Consider the following 14,170-nt stretch of genomic DNA (forward strand, 5'->3'; position numbering starts at 1 on the left):
TTCAGAACCTTTTCCACAAGAGAGCAATCCAAGATGTCCCACCAGACCAAAGAGGATCCAGTTATTACTCAAGATTTTTTTTACTGCTTAAGAAGACAGAGGACCACAGACCAATACTTAACTGCAATAAGCTCAACTGGTTTGTAAAGACAAACTCATTCTGGATGGTCTTGGTCGAGTTCATATTTCTGTGCCTTAAGCAGAGGATTGGATGTGCTTTCTGGATCTTCAAGATGCCTCCTGTCATGTGAAGATGGAGAGGCAGTTGTGGACATTTCTTCACTTGGTCTCACTACAGCACTCCCTAGGTTTTAACTAAGTGCATGGCTTTAGTCACAGCACATGTGACAATTCAGTGTATGGATTTTTCCAAACCTCCACAACTGGCTTCTTGTGACCCTTACTTTGAAGTGCCTCTTAATGGTAAGGCAGTTCTTACTCCAGACCTGCTTGTCTCTAGGGATTACCATCAACATGGAAAAATCACAACTAATACCCTGTCAGAAAATCATCTTCATTGGTTGTTAAATAGATTCACTCAGCCAGTTAACTTTATTAAATCTGGACAGCATATCTGCCATAACTGTGGAAATCGCAGCCTTAATGAAGCAGAATTGCTCTTTAACCACCACAGTACTCAAGGTCCTGGGGTTAATAGCATCGGCAATCCAGATAATTCTTATGCCAGACTCAATACGAGGATCATTCAGTGGGCATTACAATTGCAATGGTATCAGGCATGGCAACTCATGGACTTCAGGCTCAGTCTCTCAGTAACATGCAGATAAAGCCTCCTCTTGTGGATGGATGTTTGAAACCTGTCTCTAAGAGTCCCTTTCACCAATGTCATCCCAATGGCAACAATAACCATGTATACATTTACTTTGGAGTGGGGGTGGGTATTTTCTACACAAGACAGTTTAAGGTTTGTGGACAACAGAAGTCTTATTTTATGTCAATGTGCTCAAGATGAGAGCAGTTCTCCTAGCTTTGCAGGCACTTCAGAACTCCCTAGAGCTGCAATTGCCATACAACTAGATAATATGGGATGGTATGATATATAAACAAGCAGGAGATACCTGTTCTTACTACATATGAAGAGAAGCAATGAGACTGATAGAATGGGTGATGCTGATGCAGTTCTTTCTAATAGCAATACACATTCCCAGGTCCTCCTGTGTGATTGCAGACAAACTGAGCAAGCAGAGTTCACTGATTCATGAGTGGTCTCTCAATACCAAGATAGTCAGGGATACCCAGAAAGTAGAGGAGGCCCTACTGCAATCTTTTTCCTTAGAAATTCAACACCAAATGCTCCTACTTTTCAACATAGTTCCTTTACAAGGAAAGACACCCAAAGATGGACTCTCCCATGAATGGCCTCTGGATCTCCTTTACACTTTCCCTCCATTCCCTCTGATTCCAAAAGTAATCTAAAAAGAAAGACAGTTTTATTCATGATTCATTTTCATAACTCTGTTCTGGCCTCAACAGATGTGGATCCCTCTGTTGTCATCTCATCTGAAGAAGCAGCCTCTGCTAATCCATCAGTTTCTGCTATCTCACCCATCCACAATGCCATATCCAAACATCCCCATGTTATGATGTGATTCAAAAAGTTTTCCTTTATCTCTTAGAACTTCTTGGTCGCACTTTAAGAAGTCCTCCATCAAAATGTATTTGCAAACATTACCAAATGCCGTTTATTTACAAATCTTTCTCCCTAACTTCTTTAAAAGTATGTAATGAATTATGTGTGGAAATTTTTATGTCAAAACTCATGTTGACAATCTGGTACCTCCTTAGGGAGTTACGTTTATGTGAAGAAGCTTCCCCTTCCTCCATTTAAGCCTTTAGTCCTGGCTGACTTGACATACTAATCTTGGAATATTTTAGCAGCCGTTATTGCTGCCAGATGAATCACAGAGTTTAAGGTACTCCCCATAAAAACTGACTTTTCCAGAAGGAAAGGGTACCACTTAGGGCTACTCCATTTTTAATGACAAAGCTTGTCAGATTCTAACCTAAATGAATCTCAATTCTTTCTGCCTTTTTCTTGCAATGTGCTAATTATGAGGATGATCACCTCCATAGGAGTTTGTTGCTATATTGAAGCCCATTTGAAAATGAATTAATATAACACAACTGGAAGTCTCCTATATTGGAAGTCTATTGAGCAGCATGTGGCACCATCATTTTTGTTGAAAGTGAACCATTCCATTAAAAAAAAAACAGATCAATTTTTTTAGTTCCTGACGTCCCATGCTTATGGAGTTAATATAAATTAGGGAGGTGGAGGGAACACAGGGAAGAAACTGATACCTTATTTTGTTCATCATTTTTGTAGTTAATTGCTATGTGTTCCTGTTATGTGTGTGTGTGCGTGTGTGTGTGTGTGTGTGTGTGTGTGTGTGTGTGTGTGTGTGTGTGTGTGTGTGTATGTCTTTGTGTGTGTTTGTGTGCACGTGTTTCATCTTCCAGTTTTCAGTTGAAATGTGTTTTATTTTTTTTAATTTAATTTTAGGTGTTTAATGCTTTGTGACTCATTCATTTGACTTTAATCCCTCCTTTATTAACAGCATGTCCATAAATTATCTTATGTGGGCAATAGTAAATCACTGAGAAAATATGCTTAACCCTTTCATACATTTGGTGAGCCTAAAGTGGCCAAGAAAGTAACCAAACTTACTTTTCCTGATGGTTCATCACATGCATTGGCTTGTTATATAAATGAGGCAAAGCTCTGCCAGTCTTACTGAATGTTGAGCAGTGTCAATTTCTGCTGCCTTTTTCTATCATGTCACATTGCACAGTATCAGTACTGTAACAAGTAGGTCTTCCCTGAGGACTTTTTTGAGCCACTGCAACCTGATATCACTTTCAGATGTCCTTCGTATGATCATTGTTGCAATATTCGTACATCCCACCAGGCATAGTCATACATTTGGCCAGGATACCAAAACCTAGGTGTATGAAACCAACTACAGGAAAATCTTATGTTTCTAAATCTAAAATATTTTTAAACAATGCTACAAAAAAAGAATTAGAATGCTTAGCAAGGGGTCATTCCACTCATTCTGTCTTGTGGGAGCGGCTTGATTCAGGTCCTACATAGTCTTCTTTGCAAAACATTTGTCAGCCATTTTTGCCTGCCTTCCTTTTGATCTACCTTTGTATTCATGTTTTGAGATCAAACCATTTTTTAAAAGATATCCTTCACCTCAGGTTTTCTAGAAAATCCATTCCCCTTCCTTGGGATGTGAACTATGTCTTGCAAAGTTGACTATCCCCTCTATAGCCTGCACCCACTGCTTCTCTAAAGTTCTCTAGTTGGAAGACACTCTTGTTAGTGTCCCTTACATCTGAAAAGTGTTTTCTGAACTTCAAGCTTTCATATCCTCTCCTCCCTTCTTGGTTTGTTATATTAAGGTATGATTATACTCAGGACCAACCCTTCTTTTCTGCTTAAGGTGTTCAATGGGCTATTTTCTAACCAGATTAATAATCTCCCTACCTTTTTCCCACCCTTCAAAATAAGGAGAAAGAGTTTTGAAGTTTAACATGTTCATTGACAATTAAGTTTTACCTTGATAAAGCTAAGTCCATCAGAAAGTCAGAGAAGCATTTCATTTCCTTTCAGGATCACAGACTGTGTCTCTCATTTCCTAAGCAACCTGTTTCCTGCTCTCTTCTGTCACTTCCTTTTGCCACTCTTTTCATGGTAAGGAACTTCCAGGTTTGGTCAAAATGTATTATTTCAGAGCTATTACTTCATCTGATGCTCCTTTTAAAGGTCTTAATCCAGATCTATTTTGGAGGCTACTTGCTTCTCTCTGCATACTTTTAGCAAGCTTGATCCATCTTGAAAAGAATCTTAGATTCCAGCTCTAGTCATCATTCCTCCTTCCTGTACACTTAGAAAGCTTTGGGATTCTTCCCAATCATTGGCAATATGCAGCATTGATCATAGGAAGGACATACTATGATTGCGTAAGAACTTATCATAAAAGTAGTGAAGGTGGGCATTTTATTAGATATGAAATGAATGTAATTACCCTTATGTTAGATGTGTTAAGATGTAAAATATCCAATTTTAGTAACATTTCCTCCCTCATTTTCCACCTTAACATTTTATCTCCCCTTATTTCATTATCCTTCCTTCTTATTTCACTTTCTTTCTTCAACTTTTTAGGCAGAGTATAGAAGTGGAGAGAAAGAGAATGCATGATGGAAAGGAGAGAGGTGAGTAGCAGACTGAACGTTTTATTGGTCAAGTGATCTTAATGGCCATGTCATAAATCCTACTAGTTTACAAAGATGGACCTTTTTATTACAGATCTCTCATTATACTTAGTACATAACCTTCTCTTCTTATTATGGTAAAGCTCTCAACAGCATATGCTTATGGACAAGGCTATATACTAAATGCAAACAATGTTAGTATTAAGTATGTGCTATTTTTATGTCATTCTGAGCCATTTTTTGGAATGCATTTTTTTAATCATGATGATCATTTAAATTACTCTTTTCCGTGATAGCCAGAATTTGTCTTACTATACTATGCTTGTATATCTGACAGTAAACGCCTCCTTTCTATTGCATCATTCCTTGGACAACATATTCACATCTTTGCAGTTAGAGACTGAAAATTAGGGGAATCAGTCTGCTGTAAGAGTGCAGTCTACAGTGTCTTGTCTCTAGCAAGTTCTCTGAATCAAGGGGTATGTGTACATAGATAAAGATAAAAAAAATGGTATATCAGAACATAAGAAGCAGATTTTATAATGTGTCATCTTAATTTGGTAAAACAGCCAAAGTAATCTGTTGAACAGATTATGTTGAAGAAGCTTCATTACAGATCCATGTTAATGAAAAGAAGTTTTTTAGACACAAAGGGCTTGTGGCAGCAAGCATCTTTATTCACAAACATGGTACAGCTGCATCTTATTTACTTATTTATTGCATTGGTTTACCAGGATAGTTTGACTGGACAATAAACTACCCCTTTTCAACAGATGCCCAGGGAGAAAAGCTCCAGAAAAGTTTCAACATTACATACATATCATAGTCAACAGAGGTATACATGTAATAAACAAACAACATTTAGAGTATAATTAACCAATTGCACCATCATGTAATAATGCATGTAATAAACAAACAAAATTTAGAGTATAATTAAGCAATTGCACCATCATGTAATAAGGTATGAAACTTTTTCATGGAAGACAAGCACTGGAAAGAAACATATAAAGAACTCAGTAAACAGAGGTATACAAGTGATCAGCAAATATACATTATTAAAATAGAATATCATTAATTAATAGCAGCATCATGTAAAGAGCTATGAAACTTGCAAACATCCAAAAAGCAAATCTAAAGTGCAGCAAGTTATGATTACTTTTGTGCACAAAAATACAAGCATCAGCAAAACTGTTAGCTACTAGGCCATGTGGAAGTCTAATTCTTTCTTCTTTTAACACAGCAGATTGTTAAAAATTACTCATCTATGATGAATACAAACATTCTTTCATACCCAGTTATCATAAAATCTAATCTATAATGAATGCTAACTATTTCTTCCTTAACCAGTTGTTCTACATTCCCCATCTGTAATGAATGCAAATTATTCCTGGCAAACCAATGACAACGTGAATCAGGCCTGTCATACTCAAAGCCTTTTGTTGCTGCCCTGCAAGCTTTCTCATTTCCCGGCTGCATGCCTTTTATTACTGAGGAGCTGTGTCCTAAGTCAGTGTCACGTGGCTGCCACTGGCTGACTGCTTCTAGTCAGCCGAAAGTAGCTAAGCGCTCCTACATTTACCCCTACAAAGGTATAAGCAGCATGTTGTCTGAAATAATTCTGTCCAGGAAACCAGTTTTAATAATTATAGAAAATCCCTCTTACAGTCTTTTAAGTAAAAACGTATTTATTTATTTATTCCAGTTTGATTACCAGGGAAGTCCACTGGGTCAACATGGCCCATTTTCAGTAGAGGCCGGGGGAGAAAAGCTCAGAGAATGCATTAAAACAAATTACATACAGGATTTCAACACAATCGAGATTATTTAGGAAGCATTAAACAGTTTACAGAATATGGTTATAAGGAATACAAGACAGTATTAGAATACAGTCCATATAGAACTGATTAAAATTTTGCTTTTTACATTAAAGTTAGGCTTTCTACATTAGCATAGGTAAGCAGTAATTCTTTGAGATTCTTAAACTGAGTGATTAAGGTTGTATAGCTTTTACCTTTAGTAAGAAGTTACAGGGATTGAGAAATAGCGGAGGTGCTTTGAGTGCATGTATTACAGAAGAAAGTAGTACTCAATATTTACAATATTTAGATGTTTTGTTGGGCAAGTATAGCTCTAGGAGTAGAAGGATTAGGTAGTATTTACCAGTTTTGCTGAGCAAATCTAGCTCTAGGGGTAGAAGTAGTTAAGTAGAGGGATAGAGCTGCAGGAGATTGCAGGGAGAGTTGAATATAGTGTTAGGAATATGTCTATAGGAGGAAGATAAGGTAAATGTGTCAGTATGAGGAGATTCTTATACTTGAAGTGATCCAAGATTAGGTAGGGAGGAGGCAGGGACATTTCCTTTTAGTAGACAGGTGTTTGAAAAGTATGGCCTTGAAATTTTTGGTGTTTGGGGTGGTTTTTAGTGGGGAAGGAAGGGAGTTCCATTTTATGCCCAGGGCATAGGAGAGGAGTAGCTGGCTGGCAGGATGTTTAGGTTTGTGGATAGAAATTAAGTTCTGATGTTCAGATCTAAGAGCTCTGCTGGGAATATAAGGTGGAAGGATATTGGTTAGAGCAGGGCATTTTGTAGGATAAAATATGAGTGAGTGTGCTATGGAGAGTTGTAGGTAATCTAAGTAGTTTGGTAGTTCTAGCCAGTCAGGGATTGTAGGGTGAGGCAGTGATGAGTGGAGTTTTTGGATTTGGAGGCAAATTTAGAGATTTTATTGTAGCAGCTTTCTAGTTTAAAGGTGGTAGAGGGAGACAGGTTGGTAAGGAGAGCTGTGCCATATAGTAAGGAAGGAAGGAGAAAAGTAGAGGCCAGAGTGTGCCTAGCTGTGTTTGAGAGAAAGTCGTTGTTCCTATACAACATACCTAGCTTTTGGTGTTTTTTTATGTTTTGTTGTATGTGTATATCGAACTTTAGGTGTTCATCAATAATTACGCAGAGAGGTTTAGCAGAAGGGACAACTCCTATAGGTGTGTTTGTTTGGCTAAGGATTTTGAAGTTGCTTTTATTGAAGTAGTTCTTAGAGGGTGGGAATACAAGAATTTTGGATTTACTGGCATTAAGAGAGAGGTGTTTTCAGTGCATCCAATGTTCAGTTTTTGAGAGGGCAGTTTGGGTTTTTGACAGCAATTCAGGGAGGTTTGAGGCAGAACAGACTAGGGTTGAGCCATCTGCATATTGAATGATTTTGGTATCAAGAATAGCAGTGTGAAAGTTATTGATGAAGATGTTAAATAGCATAGGTCCAAGGATGGATCCCTGTGGGACATCAGTTGGGGTGGGTAAGAAGGAAGAGATGGTGGTCTTCCATTTGACAGCCTGAGATCTGTTTGATAGGTAGCTGGAGAACCAGGAAAGAGTTTTAAGTGAGATTTGAAGGTTAGCGAGATGGTAAAGAAGAAGGTTGTGGGAGATAGTGTCAAAAGCTTTGGACAGATCAATTAGAACAGTAGAAACTAGCTGCCCTGAATCTCGGGCTTTATTAACAGTATCTAAGAAAGAGATTAGGGCAGTACTGGTGCTGTGGCCAGGATAGAAGCCATGCTGAGTGCATGTGAGGGGGTTATTTTGGATCAGGAATGGCATAAGTTGGAGGTGGATGCACTTTTCAAGGATTTTAGAGATGTGGAGAGTAAGGCAATAGGGCGGAAGTTTGAGATGCTGGTGTTTTTTCCTCCCTTGTGGAGAGGGAGAATAAAGGCAGAGTGCCAGAGTTTGGGGACATAGGATTCTTTTACTGATCTGTTTATAATGATACTTATTGGGAGGGCAATACCATCTGCGACATGTTTTAGATAGGACGAGGGGATGTTGTCGAGTGCATTAGAGCAGGGCTTGAGTTTGGATAGGAGTTTTTTTTATGAGAGTTGTAGAGACAAGTTTGAGCTCAAATAGAGGAGGATGGTTGTTTGGTGGGATTGGTTGGGGAGGGGGAGGCTTAGCTGGGTTATTGTTAGGAAAGGATTTAGTGAGGGTGGAAATGGTTTTGATGACGAAAGAATTAAATTCAGAGCCTAGTTCAAGGTCAGTTTTGCTTGGTTTGGGACAGGGATTTGTTTTTGAGCCTGAATGGAGAAGTGACTATTGACTTCCAGAATTGTTTAGGATTATTATAGTTGTTTGACTGGAGTTAAGTATATTAGATTTTGTTGTCTTTGTTCATTAGCTGTTTAGCAAGGTTACAAAGCTGTTTGTATTGAAGTAATGTGTTGGGCAGGTTTTTTTTGGTGAAGTTTCCATAGTTTGTCCCTTTGGTGCATAATTTATTTGGTCTCTTTGGTAAGCCATGGAACTGTGTTATTTTTGATCCTTTTATTTCTTAGGGGAGCTAAGCAGTTTAATGTATCAAGGAAGACAGTGTTGAAATGGTGTATAGCTTTATCAAGGGGTGGGGTGTTCAGAATATGCCAGTTCATTTGTTTGAATAATTTAGAGAAGGTAATGGGGTTGAAGTTGCTAAGGTTGTGAGTTTGGATAAATTGATGCTGGTATGGAGAAAAGCTAGTAGAGTATTATTTGTAAATAGGATGCGTTTAGCAAGGCCCCGAATTAAGGAGAATATTAAAATATAGGATTGTAGGAATATATGACTATAAAGTTACACTGCAAAAAGTGAAATCTATGTAAGATTAAATATCTTAAATCAAGGAAATAATGCTTGTTTTTTTGCTTGACAGGATTTTTTTAGTTTTTATGTAAAAAGTTTGCTTGTTTCAAGCCATTTTGTCCTTAATTATCTTAATAAGATTACTTAACTTGTTACTGACATTTTATTACTGATTCTAAGTAAATAAATGCTTAAAACTAGAACTATAAGATTTATAACCATGCTCAAGCATGCAGAATTGGTTTGTTGAAGTCAGAATTTCTTATTTCAAGTATCTTTTTCTTTAATCTCTTTGTTAATTTATTGCAAACATTCAAATAGCACAACATGTCTTTTAAGAACAGGCTTATCTGTTCAGTCTGCCTTTATTGGTGTAAGATATTTGAAAAATAAAGTTTGACATTCACTTGGTCAACATGAACACAGGCAGAAGTACAACATTTTATAGCTACCTTTCAAGCCACTCAAGGATCACCTTAGAAATATACGTCTACTTAAAGTAAAACATTTGTTGAAAAATCGTTAAACAGCACAAATATGCAAATCATATCATAATCTCCACAAATAACAATACAGTTTGTGACAGTAAAGGATACATCTGCTTGCAATTCTGATGACTTGAAAAATATGTGGCTTGGATGGTGACATCACCAGAACATGCAAACAAAACATGCCAACCATTTGTAACTAAATTTCTCCATTTTTGCTTGAGTATAGCAATTTTACACACTGTTTTCATGTTCAAAATATCCTTAGGGCAGCACTGTACTGGGGGGGTTATCACTCATGCTCCCAATGCTGAGGTTCTGGGTTCAAATCCCATGTGGGTGGAGTTTCAATGTTCTCCCCTTTTTCGCATGTGTTTATTCTGGGTACTCTGGTTTCCACCCACAGTCCAAAAACATGGAAGTTAGGTGAATAGGCAATGTGAAATTGACTATGTGTATAGTGTGCAACTGAGTGCTGTAATCCATGCTCTGCAATGGGTTGGCGCCTTGTCCAGGATGTACCTTGCCCAGTGCCCTATGCCCTTTGGAGATGGGCTCCAGATCACCTTGATCCCAAAATGGTAAAAAGTGTTTTTTGATAGTGTGTGTGTGTTTGTGTGTATGAAATATCGTCAGTAGCAGTCAATGCAAATTGGGAGACTTTATATCTTGGAACACACTTTGAGTCATTTGAACTGTTGTACAATTGTATTGTATCCCCAAGATAGTATTAGATGTGTACAAAAGTTTGGTTGTTGTTGCAAATTGTGTAATAAGGGGTAAAAATCAATCAGATTTTCAGCATCTGCAAACTCAGTGGCCTGTGCAAGGTGTTTGGCCTGAGGCCTCCACTTGATACGCCATGATATTTTCTTTCACTTTTAACTGCTCTACTATCTCCTGCAAGTCTTAGTAGTGTGTATGAGCCATTATTTCAGTAGTTTTACTGTATGTTTTTGGATACTTTAGCAGATTAAGGTTGTAAAAGTCTACAAATCACCTGACATGAATTTCAAGTAACATCTACACCAAGCTCAGTACTTTAAATCTCCGGTCTGCAGCACATAGAAATAAAATAAATGTTTGAAATTCATTTTATCCATCCTATAACCTATACATTCTTTGTAAGGCTCTCTGCACAACACTGGGCACTACCTTTACTATCACCCTTCTTGTTCATCTCTATTTCTCTGCAAATACTGGGCTCTCCCTCAAATTTCTTTCCTTCCTTTTTACCCCCTCTCACTGCATTGTGTTAACTCTGTGATATCTAGTAAATCCTACCATATATTACAGCTCAATACCTTGCATTTCTCTTCCTTTTACCCTCTCCTTTGTGTTCCTAAATATTCTATAATAGTCTAAATACTGATCATTGTACTCTACTTACATTTCCAGTGATAGGATTCTGCTGATAGGTGCAATCTGGTTTCACTTTCTGTATTTATTCCTGTACCTAGCTTTTTGGACACATTCCTATCCTGTAATTTCATTTCTTTACTCCCATACTGCCATGCTACGTTCAAACAGTCTCAGCCAGTGTTTGGTGTCATGTTTTCTTTCCCTTTTAACTGCTCTCCTGCAAGCCTTAGTGGTGTGGATGAGCCATTATTTCAGGGGTTTTACTGTAAGTTATTGCATACTTTACCAGATTAAGGTATTTTTTTATCTTTATTTAATTTACAATATTGTATTTTTCTTTTTTGAAATCTGCTTTAGTAACAATACTCCATTGCAGATATTTGTATTTAGCTGTACTGTTTATTTTTGATTGTATCGATCTAGGATTATTTCTGGGATATTTGTGAGTTTGCTAACTGTTTCTGGTGTCTATACAATAACCTGCCTAGCAGATGAACCTCAGACAGTATAAAATGTTTTATCAGTTTAGAAGTTTGGCTTATTAAATGTTGATTTAGCTCCATGAATCACTATAGTATGGTGAGATTAATGGTGTATTCTAGTTGTCTGTATTGATTGTAAAGACACTGTAAACTTAATTGGCTGATGGTTGAATTTGTTGCATTTCTCTGCCTATAGTTTATGTCTAGTCACAACTTTGTTAAGGTATACAGTATTAGCACTTTCAGGAAATGCATGGTAATAAAACACTTTTATTCTAGCAACTTTCTAAGATATACAAGTAATATTTCCAATGTGTCCCTTGTTTGGGGCCTTTGCTCCCCCCATATATTTTGGCTTTTTCCAGATGTCTTGTGCTACAAAGTTGAGAGATATGGCTGAGTCTCAAGTGCATTATACAAGAAAGTGTGTCAAGTGCATTTTACAAGGAGCTGAAAGCTTCAAGGGAAGAGGAGTTTAGTGCTGCTTATATGCCAAGTCTGTTTACAATGTTAAACTGTTGTTTAGCAAATTATATTACTAGTATTATGACAAAGCATTTGAAAGTATTAGTAGCACATCAGGGAGTATACTTGTTTTTAATGAAGAAGGCTGTGGGTTCTACGCCATGCAGATTGAGTGCTGGTATTGCAATGTCCTTTTGATTGCTGATTATTTGGTGCATTTTAAGGGGGGGTATGGTTCTGCACTCATGAGTGTGCCCTCCTTTGTATGAGATGCCTATTAACTATGAACTTGTTGGTTTGTCAGTCACTCCATATTGCAGTATTACAAGCTTACCATTTTTTTATTTAAATGTAACATCAGCAATTTAATTATTCAAGGGCAGCAGGCACTGAATTTGAAGATGAAACAATGAAATGTAAATTTCCTTGTCAGTAGCAACCTCTTACAGTTCTTTTTAATGTAGGATTATTCAGATAAATTTTACTTTTGCAGAGATTGTGGTTAAGACTGATATTGGTGGATTGTAATGACAGATGTCTGTCCTTTTATGTTTGAAATTTTCTGAATGAGTATTTTTGTCATTATTGGTTCATGCATTTTGTTTCATTGCTTACAGAAAGAATGTTCAAAACTAAGAATCAAAACCAAAAGTATCCAAGAAAAGTCCAAGCCAGCACTGGTATTCACAAACTTTAATCCAGCCCTGTAAAACACAGTACACTCATAAACCATACACTGTTTTAAATAGCGTTTTCGTCAAAGTTCCATAGACTTCATCAGATGCAGAACTCTTTAATCAGTCTTTTTGGAAGGATGTGATCTTTAGGTGTGGTAGGTAGTATATGGAGAACCACTTTTTAAGACTGGATCAGCTTACTTTCAGGCAAAGTTTTGGTGAAGGTAGTTCTGATGGAATTCCTTAACCGTCTTGATCAGTGTGCATTACTAGAAGATTCCCAGCAATGTTTCTTAACCAATCTTCAAAAGCAACTCAATCCTAGAAACAGGAAGGTGGCTGAATTGTAGTAATACCTTTTGTTTCTGATCTTTGGCCTTTCTTTCCCAGCAGAATTCAAGTTTCCCTGGCAAATGGACTGCATTAGACTTATGGTGTAGCTCCATGGGTCTTGTTATGGGATTGTCTATGTAAATACCAGATATCCCTGTGTCATTGTCAGTGCTTGGAAGAAGGAAAGTTACATGACTTCCTTGCTTTGAGTAGCATCCACTTGAACCTTAGGGTTTGTATTAACTACAGATCTCTATTTCCACTCAACACAGAATACTTCATGAGACATTTAAATGCTCAGATTACCATTCAAAGCAATCGTTCCCATAAAATTCAATGACTTCTGGCTACTGCACACTTGTTTTGTTCAATACATGGATAAGGAAACATGAGTTAGTTACCATGCAAATAAAATGGTTTCTGTTTCTCAAGGCAGAAGTGAGGCTCACAAACAAAAGCCTTGAAACAACCTCCTCAGGTAAGACTGTGGTTCAGTAAATAAGCAATATGAGAGCTCCCGCAAGCCACAGAGCAAGCAGAGGTGGATGTAATGTATTCAACGACAAAACATTTTTCCTGTAAAAGTGTTGTTCCTTCACTCACTGACCCAGTATCACACACTGCTGCATTGGGTCTATATTAGTTCACCGAAATGCGATTTTAGCGAGCACCTAAACATTGACTGCACTTCGACGAAAATTGTTTCAGCGATTCACTGAATTTTCCAAGGGCAAGTGAATATTTGCCCTGCATCACAATGGACCTACATGTAAGTAAATCAAACCCACCCAAGTGGGGGGCTTTGCTCCCCCACACCCCCTAACTATGTATGCCAACTCCAAGATCACACTACAGTGGAGAAAAGGGCAAAGTTGAGTAGTTGGCCAAGTACTTCCTTGCCCTTGGTAAATTCAGCAAATTGTTGAAATGGTTTTTGCTGAAGTACAGTCAATGTTTAGGTGTTCACTGAAATCTCATTTCGACGAACTCATATAGACCTGCTGTATCCATGGACAGATGCTGTTCTCAATTCAGTGCTTACATAAATGTGTTGGTACCAGTCAAAAACAAATACAATCATAGTTTGAACAAACTGCATAATAAAATGAATAATCATATTGTACATGGGAATAAACTGAATACCCTGACTGCCTTTTTCAGATATGTCAGAAACCTTAGAAGCAATGCCTAGCACTGGACTGAGCTGATACATAATAGCACATATTCATCCCCAGAGGACATAGCAAATGTATTAGCTGATAAATTTAGTTTAGACTTTATACCTTTAAATCCATCTAAATTTCCCATGCAAATTAGCTTGTCAACAATGAATCCTAAGTTAACCTCAGAGCAAGAACTAGAACACTAACTCCATGCTACCATATAAAGTGCCAGACTTACTGACTCACTACTAATCTTATTCAGTCTCAGCTTCTCCACTGGATTCATACCAGATGTGTTTAGAAATTATGTATTTATCCCACTCCAAAAGGGAGGATCGACCA

This window comes from Protopterus annectens, chromosome 7.part0 (genome assembly GCF_019279795.1).
Source record: "Protopterus annectens isolate FY-2018-M chromosome 7.part0, PAN1.0, whole genome shotgun sequence".
Taxonomy (NCBI): Eukaryota; Metazoa; Chordata; order Ceratodontiformes; family Protopteridae; genus Protopterus; species Protopterus annectens.